We start from the raw sequence: 16,134 nt of genomic DNA on the forward strand, positions 1-16,134 counted from the left end.
TCTGAACTATATGTATTCTGTTTTCTGATCTCATCGAACCCATAATCTGTTTTTGGAGTGTATTGAGCCTATATAGAATGTGACAATGTATGGCTTTATTTATAGATGTTTGGATAGATCTGGTAGATATATATTTCACCTTGAAGTGATCTTACTATGTATTTAACATGTACTCTTTGCCTGCTGCCACAGATTGTATATCAGTCGCTCTTTTGGACTCATGGTGGTCTTTGTTTTTGTTTGTGTGCTTGATATTTGTTTACTTTAAGGATGTATGGTCATGTTGTCATCTTGAGAATGGGAACCCAGCTGTGGAAATGCAGATGTTATAATGTACCACATTGGACTTATAGACATCATTAGAGGTCTTGCCTGGAGTTATTTTTATGTCTTTGACTATTTATTATTTTCTTTCGTTACCTTTGTATCCTTGAATTTCTTCTTTGTTTCATGTCTTTTCTTGGTGGTGCCCTCTGCACTTTGCCTTGAATTAGGATTAATGTTAATTTGTACTGTGTGTAGGATTCTCTCACGCCGGTATATGAGCTTCTATTTCTATTTTTCGGAGCTTTGTATCCTTTGAAGATCCTTAGTCCGCTGTCTGTGTCGCTGAGGGGTCTGACGCTCCGTCTTACGTTGACACGCCCCCTTTGATTGCATGTTTTCTGGCCGCCCGCACTTCCGCGGGTACTTTCAGTTAGAGAAACACATTGGCTGACATTGGTTCTACGCGTGGCTGTAGCCGCTTGTGAATTAAGGTATGTCCTCCCTTGCCTTATTCTAGTGGTGTGCCCATGACGCGCCAGCTAACTTGTCTGAGTTCATTTTGGAGGAATCGATATGCAGTTGACAATGGGAGAGGTACTTGTACAGCCGTTTTTTAGTTCCCCTCGAGGTTCGAGTGGGAGGCTGTCTTTCCGTGCTATTTTGACCCTTGGAAGTATTTGTTACGATGTGTTGGCGGTGCAAGTGTGTATACTTTTCAATTCTTTTGTATACCTTGTACTTCCATTTTCTTCCCCGAGATTTAACTAGATGGAGTTGGTACTAGTTGGCTTCCGATATATATATATAGTGAACGTTCTGGTTTAATGAATGTTGTTGGGGAAACACCTATTGAAGATAGACCTTTGATGTATAGAGTTCTTCTTTGGTGTACACACTTTTTTGGACTTGTGTGATTTTTTCACTAAAAAAGAGGTTCTAATGAGTTTTGACGGTTTATTCTATTCTTGTCTTTTTTCCTTCCCCTTTCGGACTCAATTTGTTGGCAGGAAGACTGTGTGACTTGAGCCACCTCCTAAACACACACCTGTTTCATCTCCTGCATTTCTTGCTGGGTGGATACAGTGAAGAAAATAAGGTATTTTTGCCAGTACTGTTGTTCCAGGCCTGTCAAAAGTGTATACATCCTTGATGAAGGATTTGCGTTTAAGATGAATTTGTTTCCCTATATGTTTGTTTTGTGCAGATTTCACGAGATTCGTGCCGAGACGGTGGCAACTACCCCACCCTTTGTGGGTGGTAGTGTGGGTTGGCCAACTAAGATTTTCCCTAGACTGGGCCAGGGCCTTGAAGATTAGGTACTTTTATCTGACTTTAGACTTATGATGTACCTCTCGGCATGCACCGGTCCCTATACACTTTGGGATATAAAGGAAATTTACTCATTATACCGAACGTGTTTGACCGTGTCACTTGATTGTGTTTTACACCCTTTAAGGTGTGGGTGTGGACTTTTGCGTTTAGCTTCTTTTTCTTGATTTTTCCCTTTTTTTTTTTTTTTATTTTATATTTTTTCTTCACTTCCTCTGAACCTGGAGTTATCTCGGATTAAGTCTGGTCTTTTATCTTGGTATACCTGTGTTGATAGAATCACCTAGTGACACTGCATTTCCACACGTTTGGGGGAGAGAGGTTTTCAATCTTATTTTTGCAGCTGTAACATAATGTGTCACCTTGTTTTGATAAGAAAGAGGATATAAATAATATATGTATTTGTTGTCATTAGAGTACCCATGTCCTGATGAAGCCTATATCATCTGGCTGAAACGCGACCGCGACTGCGTCAGTACCCATGTCCTGATGAAGCCTATATCATCTGGCTGAAACGCGACCGCGACTGCGTCGACACCTTTGGCTTTAAACGGAGTCCCTTGTTTAAATCGAAGAAAGATTAGATTTACTCATTGATGCACCTATGCAAATATAAGCTGGGTATATGTGTTAACCCCTTGGTGCTCTTTCGTGTGGGACTACCCTGTAGTTGTATACTCCACTAGACTGTTAGAGGAGGTACATATGTAAATTGGTTTGTATATACATTTTTGTATATATTCTTTTGTCTTGAGGGTACATATAAGTTACTTTTATATTGTATATGTTTTGTATATTTGTATATAATGTACATGTGATGTGTTGTATATAAACTGTGTCCTGTTGTGCCTCTTTGGCTGTCCGCCCAATTTGTGTATATGAACTTTGATATATTCTTCTTTGATTTAATTTGTTTATCACAAGATAATTAATTATTTCTTGTTTGATAATTAAAAATGGATTGATCCCTTCAGTACCTTTTCTCTCTACTTTTTCATCCTTGGATGTCTCCTGCTCAGGTACGGGAGGGTGAGGTGGGCAGAACCCCTAATCATTTTTTCTAGTCTCTACTTTAAACCGCAGGTCAAGTCCGTAAGCATCTTGCAGGACCAATGCTAACATCTAGTCTCTAGAATGCAGGTTACAGAGAACCTGGGCCAGGGTGAACATTTTGAATGTTTCTTTGTGCGGGAAGGCTTTCAGAGTGTACAAATCTAGGACAGGATGAAGGCCTCCATCATTATTCAGCACATGGAAGTAGCCGGAATAGCACTCAGTCCCTACTTCAGAGGTCGGCATCATCTCTCTGGCTCCTTTGGGAAAAGAGACTGCCTTTCCCTGACATGAAATGGACTTATGGTCCTCTAAGAAGTGGTCTGATATAGCTGGGCAGTGCGGTGGTTAAAAACGAATGGTAGGACAAAGCCCCATCATACAATGTGTAGGATCAATATGTCTGATATAATGTGTTGACACCCCTGAAGGAAGTGGCTGATCATTCACATTACCGGATGGTTATGCTGTGATAAGGGTGCACTAAAAGAGTTTGAAAGTTGTGGCCACATGGGCGGAAAATTGGGGTGAGCCCTGCACCTGGTGGCCATGCCACTGATTGTGGGGTCCATATCCCTGACCTCATAAGGGCTGGGAGGCCTTTCGTGCGGGTGATAGAATCTAATGTTGCTGGTACGCCAACTCCCTGGCATGTCACTGAAAAAGATAAAATTGTTTGGGACATTGACTGACAGTAGCTGAAAGACCCAAGAAACATGATGTGGCCCAGCGCGCTTTAAAATGCTACAGGGCTGAATGTGCCTTCTAACAACAGGCCTTAGCTTCATCAATTCACTTTTGAGATTACAGTAAAAAGAATTGCCCTCTTGTGCTTGTGTTTTTTGCATTTAAAAAAGAGGATAAGTTCCCTAGTGATTGCCAATTCCATGATTGCCTTGGGCAGTTATGATGAGGCCTCACTGTTGTTAAGCAGTTCTTGCTCTGTCATGTTTCCTCTTTTGCTATTGGTTGACTTGGAGAGAAATGAGTTCAAATTTAGAAAACTGAGTTACTCACCTTTCTAGAATTGCAGAGGGTTGTGAATGTTGTAGAAATGTTTATGTAAGAAAAGATTTGTAGAAATGTAAATGCATAATGTTTAGAACACTTGTAAAATAAATTGTGAAAAATGTTAACTAAATGCTTGTATATAAACACGTGTCAGGGGAAAGTGTTTTTCACACTAGGCAACCATTTCTTAACGTGTATTAACAAGGTCCAAAAGTCTTTTCACTCAACTCTTGCTCATAGTTACATGAATGTGAGATTTAGAAAACTGATTAGCAGTAGTGACATCTTTCAGAAATGTGCTGACTGTAACTTCATGTTCATCCAGCTTCCCACCCCATGTTATATCATGTGTTAGAATACAATAAGCTTTTAAAACCGTTTTTGTCAAATGATAACTTAGAAACTTATAAATGATGTTTTTCAACAACATTGTTAGATGCTTTCATATTACTGACTAATTATTGTTCATGAATCAAGCTCATAAAGCATATTTTAGTTTAGGTAAGAGGGTTCTAATGAGAACCTTCCTCATGTAACAATTATTGCAACAAGAGTATTGACTAATGACAACTAGGGTACAGACTGTGGGAATTGGAAGAAGAAGCATCAAATGACAACATCTTGTGAACTATATCTATTGGATATTGAAAGAGGATGCCTACTAGATTGTTACACAAGTACAACTCTATAATAATGAGTGTTCCTAGGTAGTTAGTTACAAATCCTATTTTTCGGCACACACATCTCTCTCTACTTTACCCTTTTACTGCTACTCTGGAGATATTAGCACTAGATTTCTTTGCCCTGAGACTCTTTTTTACGGAGAGTTGGTTTTTTCAAACTTTCATATAAGGTGACGACCTTTTGGATTTTGGTGATCAGTGCTACTGCAAGGATCACAGCTCTAATTACAGTTGTTGCTGTAGGGAACCCGGCTGAGTTTCCAGAACTACTATTTATGAGTTCATTTTCCTATTCACACTTCTCCAGAAGAACTCTTCATGGGTTCTATTTGTAATAGATCTTTTTAGTTAGCTTACTGGGTTTCATTATATAACACTGTGAATATTTCTGATGCTGACTTCCAATCAAATTTATTTTATATTTCTATAACCTACTAATCTAAATAACGAGATTTAGATATTCTAACCCTATCATGAATAAAGGTTTTGAATCTTTTACCAACCTCTCATCATTGAATGATTGGAAATTCCAATTGTCATTGATTTTTTTAATTGATTTGGGAAAGCTCTAATTCGCCTACAGTGAAAAAAAGGTTCATCGACCTCTACTGCGCCACAAGGATTCTCTACCGCGAGATTTCTAAGTGGGTGTATATTATAATTGAACCCTCTTGGTGAGACGTTTGGCTCCCGCAGTTTTCAGTAATTGCCAATTCCGTGACTGCCTGGAGCAGGTTTGATGATGCCTCGCTGTTGTTAGGCATATCCTGTTCTGTCATGTTTTCTATATCACTGTGGACGGGTGTTGTTAAAAAGTAAGTCCATCAAAGATCCCTAGAAGTCTCTTGAGAAGCCAGTGGACCTCATATAGGCTTGGCAATGCAGCCCCACGCTTGCTGGTTGCCATAACCTGACCCAAACAGTCTGTATATCCAGGCCCGAGAGGATGACTAATTTGGCTGCATCTCGACTATCTTGAATGGCTTTGGCTAAAAAAAAGTCTGCAAGTTTCTGGGACCGCAGGTAAGATCTCAACCACTATTTCCCAAAGGCTGTGCGAGTAGTGACCTAGCAACCATCTTGCACTGACCAACCTTAAGGCAAGGCTGGCTGAAGAGAACGTACGCTTGCCAAATGTATCGACATATTGTGAATCCATCAGGGGATGACGTTGGAAAGGATTTATGGTTTATTCTGCTGGTGAATGCCTGTGCCAACAGACTTTCAGGTGTTTGGTGCTATGTTAGGGTGTATTGGAGCAAGTATATGAAGGCGGGTGACCAGTCGGTTGGTGGGGGAGTGGGGGCAGAACATGGTTTAGCCCAAGTGCCCACCAGCATGTCAATGACTGCTCCATAGAAGGGCAAAAGAGGTTTGGTTGTTGCCTGGCCAGGCTGTGGGCCTCAGTCAAACACTTGTTTTTACCTCCAAAGTGGGAGGTGGAGGTCAAGAACATTGGCTGCCCTCCTGAACACTGTAACAAATTGAGGGCCAGTTTTACTAACATTTTGCGTCATGGTTGCACCACTTTTGTGGTGCATCCATAACGAAAAATGCTTGTAAATATTTACAAAGCAATGCTAGGGGCGATATGTAAAATAATGCAGCGGCTTGCACTGCACTACATTTCAATCTGGGAGGCATTCCCTGTGTCGAACATGGGCGTTCCCATGCATTCACCCACAAATGTTATGCCATCCCAGATTTACAAGGGTCTGTACACCTGGGAATGCATGAAATTGCTATGCCTCCCGGATGATGGTGTAACAAGGAGAAAAATCGTATTTCCTCTTTCTATGTGTGCTACAATCTGCAGCACTCCTAGGAGGAGGAAAATGTCTCAATAGATTGTTTTTGTGCAGGAAGGCATTATTTCATGCATGAAAACAATTCTCCTTGTAATGCAGATACGGTGCTGCAAGGGTGCCTGTGTTGGGGCTAAGCTGCATGAAGTGCACCAGCGCTATTAGAAAGAAAATGTGTGCCATATTTTAGTATCTATGTCACATTTATGCTCTCTCCCTTGCTACACTCTGTCATCTGAAAGGTTAGTAAATCTGGCCCTAAGTGCATTCATCTGTTTGTGGCCTGAGGGGGAAACCAACAAAGTATCTGGAAAAGTGTTCAGCCCCCTGGCATCTATGCACCAGATATCACCATATGGTGAGGCAAATTGTTCCCCATCCCCACCATTGTTTCAGCCATGAGGCTGGCTCTCATCAGAGTTCGAGCCAAAACATTGGTGTAATGTCTGTGTGCGACTGAGAAGCAGTGGGATCGTGTCTGAGTACAATGGATTCAGAGAGGCATTAGCATGTCAAGATCTGGACGTATTCTTGGTCGAGACAACGGCGGCTTGGAGTCCGACACCACAATTGGTAGCAGGTTATACTCTGGTGCCTGTGCTCGTGTTGATGCTGGTGGAACTAGTGCAGATTTTTGTGCTGGTCCTGACACTGGCATGCAACTCGAAGCAGGTTGAAATGGTCCATAGTTTGAAGGCAAACTTGCTGGCAGTAACCTGACTGGTAGTCCTTGCCGAACGAGAGCTCTGCTGAGGTGGGGCTGGTATGGTCCCTAAATCCTAATTTCCAAGTTATGTATCTCCTCCAGTACATTCAGGTAGCTTGCTACTATTTAGAATTATAATATCAATGACACCTTCTTTCAAGGTGGTCTCTTTTCTGCTTTGCGTTCAAGATTGTCCAATGAAGGATTTTTTCATAGTGCAGTGTGTCCAGTCAGTGATTTACCACGAAGGAAGAAACCATTCTACAATGACTTTTTGAAATGTGTTGTTGCATTGCTCTTCCTATTTCTTGACAGGTCTTTACCATGCAGAACAGCCCATATGGAAAGTATAGCATTTTCAACCTGGAGTGCCTGAACCAGCATCAAAGGAAACACCGAATGAGAAGATGAAACATTTGGGTCCACACATAGGACCCTAGATTGATTGCTCAAGACCAAAGCCACTCCTCACTTTGGACCTAGAACTTCAGGTAAATTCTACATTTGCTCACCACAGGTAGGCATATACAGCATTGCAGAGCCATGCGACTCCCCCAGTGGTGCAGCTGCCGTGAGTCTGCATGGAAAGCATAAACATTAGGGGTTGGAGAGAATATTTGCTCTCTCAGTTGGGTCGCTATGGTAACAATACCAACTCTGACAACCCAAGACACAGCATGGGAAGCCCCATCATCACTGCAGCCAGTGCCATAACCTCACTAGAGCCCTGACTCACAGTCTGTTATTAGAATCGCTGCCCAAAACTCTAGAATGGGCTATGGTTTGTCGGTATGAACCCACAAGGGACACTTTCCCTTCTTTTTTCAGATGAAACCATGTAACGTGTACATCAAGTATAGCTTTGAGACAGTTGAGTCAAAGGCCCTGATGGAATACTCTCCCTATGAGTACTTGGAGCACGTCTGGTTCCTACTCTTGCGGTGCCCTGGGTTCTCTTCGGGCAAATTTCCACAATCCATACATTTCCGTTACCTCAAGCACTGGATCTTCAATCTCTTCCAGAAGCAAGAGTTGCATTATTGACTGTCATGCACAACACCCAAGTACTGATTACTTCAGTGTTTGTCTATAAAATCACCTTAGGAAATTTGCACAGTTCTTTAGAATTTGAGACCTGCAGGTAAGAAAGTGGAAAATAAAACACAAAAACAGCCACACAAATGTAAACTTGCGTGACCCTTGAAACTTTTGAATGCAGCTCTGAGTTTGCTCCTCACTTATAGGTGTAGCAAAAACGAGGGTGGTTGGGCTGGTAACCATTTATGTACTCAATCTAGTAATGTCCCATCGATGTTGTGCAAAGGTGGATCCATGCCCATAGAAATGTGTGGTGCCACTCCTCAGTGTTAACATAAAATAGTTTCCCAGTAACACAAATAGTGGCTGGAAAATTTCAAAGAGAAATTGTGGCCAAAGTATTTCAAAGTTGAATAATCTCCAAAGTTAATAGTATTCAGAAGAGAAGTAGCTTGCAGCTGTCAATTGATGAAGATTGCAACTATTTGGGAGTGTTGACATCTGGATTTTCTTTTTGTTTTGCAATTCTTTATTCAAGTTTACAAAGGGGAAGAGTGGATACAGTATCAGGGTACAACAGGAAATGTAATGCTCAAGACCGGCTGCCCAGAGCGGACAGAAAACACAAGGGCTCATACGGTACATAACAGTGCAAGGTACAACAGGCAGGTCCGGGTCCGGGCCTGGAGCAGTGGAGAAAGGTTGGGCAAGTCAGGGGAAGGAAAGGGGCAAAGGGGTGGGGGAGAAGGCAGTTAGGAGGAAAGAAAGTAGAAACAAGCATTTACAATTCAATGGTCTTGGCATTATTAAAGGTAGAGCTATTGGCATTGCTCCTTATTTTTTTTAATTTTAAATCATAAATGAATGGCATTGTCATTTACATTGCCAATACCTTAATCGTTTGCATATGCGAGACCTATTGCATTAGCACCCACACACAGAGTAAGTGGTAGAGTGAGTAGTTGATAGTAAGTAGGAGAGAGTTATTAGTAAAGAGTATTAGAGAGCGAGTAGTAAAAAGTGAGAGTGGGTATTCTATAGTGAGAGAGTGAGGCAGGATATAAGTCCCTTGTAGGTTTATATTAAACACAATCGTTTTCTCAAGCACAGTGCAAGTGCTATACAGGTGAAACCTAAAATGAGTACAAGGCATTAGCAAAAGATCACCTGAATGGAAATGTACAGATTTGTTTATTCCTGCACTTTGGCCCTGACAAATTTGGTGGAAACCGTATACTGTAAAATATATATGTTCACAAACCAACACACTTACTGCCCTCAACCCTCTGTCCTCAACCCTCTGCCCTCAACACTCTGCCCTCAACCCTCTGCCCTCAACCCTCTGCCCTCAACCCTCTGCCCTCAACACTCTGTCCTCTGCCTTCAACCCTCTGCCCTCAACACTCTGCCCTCAACACTCTGCCCTCAGCACTCAGCCCTCAACACTCTGCCCTCAACACTCTACCCTCTGCACTCAACACTCTGCCATCAACACTCTGCACTCTGCCCTCAACACACTGCACTCTGCCCTCAACACTCTGCCCTCTGCCCTCATTACTCTGCCCTCAACACTCTGCCCTCAACACTCTGCCTTCAACACTCTGCCCTCAACACTCTTCCCTCTGCCCTCAACACTCTTCCCGCTGCCCTCAACATCAACACTCTGCCCTCAACACTCTGCGCTCAACACTCTGCCCTCAACACTCTTCCCGCTGCCCTCAACACTCTGCCCTCAACATCAACACTCTGCCCTCAACACTCTACGCTCAACACTCTGCACTCAATCCTCAACACTCTGCCCTCAACACTCTGCACTCAACACTCTGCCCTCAACACTCTGCCCTCTGCCCTCAATACTCTGCCCTCAACATTCTGCCCTCAACTCTGCACTCTGCCCTCAACACTCTGCACTCTGCCCTCAACACTCTGCACTCAACACTCTGCCCTCAACACTCTGCCCTCAGCACTCTGCCCTCAACACTATGCCCTCAACACTCTGCCCTCAGTACTCTGCCCTCAGCACTCTGCCCTCAGCACTCTGCCCTCAGCACTCTGCCCTCAACACTCTGCCCTCAACACTCTGCCCTCAACACTCTGCACTCAACACTCTGCCCTCAACACTCTGCCCTCAACACTCTGCACTCAACACTCTGCCCTCAACACTCTGCACTCAACACTCTGACCTTTGCCCTCATTACTCTGCCTTCAACACTCTGCCCTCAACACTCTGCCCTCAACACTCTGCCCTCAACCCTCTGCCCTCAACACTCTGCCCTCTGCCTTCAACCCTCTGCCCTCAACACTCTGCCCTCAACACTCTGCCCTCAGCCCTCAACACTCTGCCCTCAACACTCTACCCTCTGCACTCAACACTCTGCCATCAACACTCTGCACTCTGCCCTCAACACTCTGCACTCGGCCCTCAACACTCTGCCCTCAACACTCTGCCCTCATTACTCTGCCCTCAACACTCTGCCCTCAACACTCTGCCTTCAACACTCTGCCCTCAACACTCTTCCCTCTGCCCTCAACACTCTTCCCGCTGCCCTCAACACTCTGGCCTCAACATCAACACTCTGCCCTCAACACTATGCGCTCAACACTCTGCCCTCAACACTCTTCCCGCTGCCCTCAACACTCTGCCCTCAACATCAACACTCTGCCCTCAACACTATGCGCTCAACACTCTGCCCTCAACACTCTTCCCGCTGCCCTCAACATCAACACTCTGCCCTCAACACTCTGCGCTCAACACTCTGCACTCAATCCTCAACACTCTGCCCTCAACACTCTGCACTCCACACTCTGCCCTCAACACTCTGCCCTCTGCCCTCAACACTCTGCCCTCAACATTCTGCCCTCAACTCTTCACTCTGCCCTCCACACTCTGCCCTCAACACTCTGCACTCTGCCCTCAACACTCTGCCCTAAGCACTCTGCCCTCAACACTCTGCCCTCAACACTCTGCCCTCAACACTTTGCCCTCAGTACTCTGCCCTCAGCACTCTGCCCTCAGCACTCTGCCCTCAGCACTCTGCCCTCAACACTCTGCCCTCAACACTCTGCCCTCAACACTCTGCACTCAACACTCTGCCCTCAACACTCTGCCCTCTGCCCTCAACACTCTGCCCTCAATGCTCTGCACTCAACACTCTGCCCTCAACACTCTGCACTCAGCACTCAACACTCTGACCTCTGCCCTCAACACTCTGCCTTCAACACTCTGCCCTCAACACTCTGCCCTCAACACTCTGCCCTCAACACCCTGCCCTCAACACTCTGCACTCAACACTCTGCCCTCAACACTCTGCCCTCAACACTCTGCCCTCTTCCCTCAACACTCTGCCCTCAGCACTCTGCCCTCAACACTCTGCCCTCAACCCTCTGCCCTCAACACTCTGCCCTCTTCCCTCAACACTCTGCCCTCAACACTCTGCCCTCAATACTCTGCCCTCAACACTCTGCCCTCAACACTCTGCCCTCAACACTCTGCCCTCAACACTCTGCCCTCTACACTCTGCCCTCAACACTCTGCCCTCAAAACTCTGCCCTCAACACTCTCCTCCAACACTCTGCCCTCAACATTCTGCACTCTGCCCTCAACACTCTGCTCTCTGCCCTCAACACTCTGCCATCTTCTCTCAACACTCTCCCCTCAGCCCTCTGCCCTCAACACTCTGCCCACACCACATCATCAGAGCTGTGTGAATAATACCAGCTGTGAGCCCATGCCTGAGGTGCATCATCAGAGCTGTGTGAATATTAACTGTGTCAGCCCTTGCCTGAGGTGCATCATCAGAGCTGTGTGAATAATAACTGCGTCAGCCCGTGCCTGAGGTGCATCATCAGAGCTGTGTGAATAATAACTGCAGGCATCCCGTGCCTGAGGTGCATCATCAGAGCTGTGTGAATAATAACAACTGTGAGCCCGTGCCTGAGGTGCATCATCAGAGCTGTGTGAATAATAACTGTGCCAGCCCCGTGCCCGAGGTGCATCATCAGAGCTGTGTGAATAATAACAGCTGTGAGCCCGTGCCTGAGGTGCATCATCAGAGCTGTGTGAATAATAACAGCTGTGAGCCCGTGCCTGAGGTGTATCATCAGAGCTGTGTGAATAATAACTGCGTCAGCCCCGTGCCGGAGGTGCATCATCAGAGCTGTGTGAATCATAACAGCTGTGAGCCTGTGCTTGAGGTGCATCATCAGAGTTGTGTGAATAATAACAGCTGTGAGCCCATGCCTGAGGTGCATCATCAGAGTCAGAGACCATGCATCGGGCGGGGTAAAGAAGGAAAGGGGAGCCAGCAAGAGGATAAGCACGAGGGAACAGACCCATAAAACTTACCTGCTCAGGGTGGGGGTGGGGGAGTCTCTGTCTGTTGTGCGGCCAGACAATGACACGACCATCTTTCTCCGAGGTGAGGCAGAAATGCCTCAGGGAAACACACGGTCATTTTGCGATTCGGGGACGTATTTTTTAGGTTTGAGTGACGGGTGATGTGACAGGGCGAAAGAATGCAAAGAACACGCCCGAATCCGAAAAAGACGGGGCTTCAACCGAGTGAGGCCCCTCTCCTCCAATGGCTGGCCTCCGTTTAGGAAGCCAGCCAATGGAGAAGAGGGGCGGGTTCAAGCCCCCCTAACTCAAAAACATAAAATCTTTGGACTCCGCCCATTGCTTCGCAATGCGACGGTCCTCGACCTTAAAAAGAGATAGCGAAAAGGAAGGAAATAGTAGGGGTATGCGGCAGGCAGGGAAGGGCCAAGAAAGGAAAGGAGACAAAATAAAGGAAAGGAGAGAGAAGAAAGAGAGAGAAGAAAGAGAGAAGAAAGAAAGAAAGTAAGAAAGAAAGAAAGAAAGAAAGAAAGAAAGAAAGAAAGAGAACTTGCAGGACCAGACCGGGACCATTTTAGTGCTACATTTAAAGGATAAATATTTATATTTTTAAATTGCTACAGCTGTTGTTGTTGTAAGGGAGCTATCAGAGTGCAGATGCACGGAGTACTGATATGGTAAGAAGGAGTGAAATATATATTCATACCACATACCGATATTACACTTAACATCTATTCAGATTTCATGTTTTCTTAGACCTGGTCTCAGCTGCAGGACCTATCTCATGCTGTGCATAACACAGTGCAGCATTTAATTTTTAACTTTCTATTGGAAAGTACGATCAGAAACAAATTCACAATGCATAGGGTAAATTTTCTAGAAAGTCCACTTGTGAGAGTAGATTCAAATTACTTAATATTCGTATTAGCATTTATAAGATACGAAACAGTCTGCCTTTGATCAGCTGCAGTGCGTCCAATGACGGTCTCACTTCTCTCTGTAATCACGCACACTTTAACTAACACCTGGTGATGACTCAGCTCTCCTCGAAGGCCTGGGAGACCTCTAGTTGAGAGAAGGATTTACCATTTTGGAGGTTTGGTCCATACAACTCTGCAGAGTTAAGATGCCACAATGGGAGAGGTTAAGACAGGGGGGTATATTCACAAGAGCGTGTGATAACTACCGCAAGAGTAGCGTAACGCAACTTTCAACATCGCAGCCTATCGCTAGAAAATAACCCTGTGTCAACGTGGAATTCACAACGCGGCGGTAGCATGCGATTAATACCAGATAACGCGGCAAATGTCCGTGTGACAATCAACACCACGCAGCAAAAATGCAATACGCGAACGCAAAAAACATGTGATGAGGCCAACTGCGGTAAAAAAAAGTAGCAAAACCAGCCACAGGCCTGCAAATCCCACGCATCTGGTGGGACAATGCACCATAAAAACCACCGAAAAAATACACCAGGAACAAGCCAAAGCACGTAGTAACATGGATGCCCCCTGAACCAGCGCAGAGGCCAACTCGAACCCCACAACCCCCACAGACTACCAGCAAGGAACAACGGGGCTAAGGAGGAGAGGGAGCTGAAGACGGGGTGCACACCGCAGGAAAACATGACCAGCGTCACGGAGGTGACCGAACACTACCAGCAACTGACCCACTAGCAGACCACCTGGATTGCAGTCGGGGTGCTGAGGAGGCCAATAGGCGCCGGCATGACGTGACTACCTAAACCAGGCACCAACCCGCTGCCAATAGGAAGGCAGCAACGGAGGCAGGAGGTGGCAGTCCAACGCCACCGGAGGAGCTGGAGGAAACCCAGGCCACATTTATCAGTGTGGAGACAGTGCAAGGAGTGGGGAGTATGGACACAGCTCCAGAGGACCTGACACAACCTCAACAGGGAGTGCAATGAACAGGGACTGGGGTGACGGGGAGATGGGCACAAAGGCATATATGCAAACAAGGTGTAGTACACTGCACACCCACAATCACCCAGGATCATGTCCCAAATCCCCTTGGCACACTGCAGCACACACACATAGCACGAACAGCACACCCACATTGACGACAATGTGGAACAACGCGCATAGCCGACACGGCAGAACAGAGGACACAACTGGCTCCGCACATGTACAGAAACATGCCTACTACATCTGACAGAGCCGGAAACTGTGAAATGGAAATGTACGTGTACAACCTCACACCTGGCATGTAGTCCAAATGTCTCGCAGAAGAATCCAGCACCCCCCAAACAGTCACAATGTACATTGCCATACAGTCTGCATGCAAACCAGCACAATGCACCAACATACATGACAACACAAAGTAAACAAGCACCTCCCCATCACATCGCAGAGGGGCACACAACACCTTCAGCAGAGCACAGAATACAACACATCAGTGATGCCGGAGAGGACCACCACACCGTCGACACTGACGCCCTACACCAGCCCAAGGATATCTCACGCAACCCCCCACCAGAACCCTGCCAGCCAAGCTACTCAGGGGGGAACACTGAGCCTGCAACATACCACCCAGCAGGAAGCACCCACACGCACAGCTGGCTCACAACACTTCACCCACCCACACATGGCACCCCATGCCATGTGTCAGCACGGCAAAAGGAGGTGGCCCAACAGGTGTGGGTGGGGGCGGAACCCATGGAATGCAAACCAGGACACATACGCAGGTGTCTATCACCCTTTGGGCCCACCTACACCGCACTAAGGAGACCCACACTGCCATAGAGACGCATGCAGATGCACATTCACAGTACAGAACCATGCCCAGGGGTGCTCAAATAGCAGTCACACACATGTTGGCTATGCGTACGACGGCCCTGGCCACTCCCCTTACGAATTGAGTGGGTGACGACAAATCTACATGTCCACGCTCCAACCTGCTGCCTGCGGTGACATGTCTGCATCTGATGTACACAGCACAATGTAATGTCCTAGGGCCCAGGGCCCTCATGCATACAACAAGACTACAAGGACACTTGCAGATATCATGTTGAACTGGCTACGGGCACATGCGTCCGGCCCCTTTATTGCAGGGCAGCATGTACAGTGATGCCTGTGCTGGATGTGTGTGGGGTGAGTGTAAGCAATTCTGCACGGAATGTCTGGTGCTGGCAAACACTTGAACATTGGACACCAGTGCAACAGAAACAGAAAACACATGCATAACAGAGTCAAATGCTGAGCAACATGGAGTGAGCGGGAGAAAGTCCAGAGGACAGCCAACATGCAAATAGAAGTGTCCGTGAGTTGCAGTGCACTGGGGTTGGGACACGAGAGATGAGCATGCTCATGTGAAGAAAAAGTCTCGGATTGTGTCCCTTCGATATGTTCCTGATGCAGATTCAGTGAGGTGTGTTAGACCTGCATTATCTTCCCCATCAACGTCTCAGGGCCCCCACACTGTTTGAGGTGACATAGCTGCACAACCGCTCCACAGCACAAAAGACAATCAGCAACAGACAATGGCCTGTGGTGCACTGAGTCACTGGCAGCTGGAGTGCTGAGCAGGGTATCAGGCCAATGATGGCATCCTCGACAGGTCTGAGCCACTCCGTAAGTCTGTCAGGACCACCGCTTCGACTTCGGCAGATGGCGGATGGAGGTGGTCCTTGCGGTGGTGGCGTGTGACTCCTGTGGTGATGCGATGTCCGGGCCGGTCTGGACTTGCTTTGGTGTGTGAGCCCTGGTGGGACGCATTTGGGCCCGATGTCTGGGTACAGCGCAAGGCCACAGAGAAATGGCATTGATGACCCCAAGGCCTACGCTTCAGAAGGGGACCCGGACCTGACCGGCACAGAGTTACTGGCCCCAGGTGCACTGCAGCCAGCACAGGCATGCAGGCAAGGGACAGTGACTTGCGGTGCAGTCA

Source organism: Lissotriton vulgaris, chromosome 8 (assembly GCF_964263255.1).
Source record: "Lissotriton vulgaris chromosome 8, aLisVul1.2, whole genome shotgun sequence".
Classification (NCBI taxonomy): Eukaryota; Metazoa; Chordata; class Amphibia; order Caudata; family Salamandridae; genus Lissotriton; species Lissotriton vulgaris.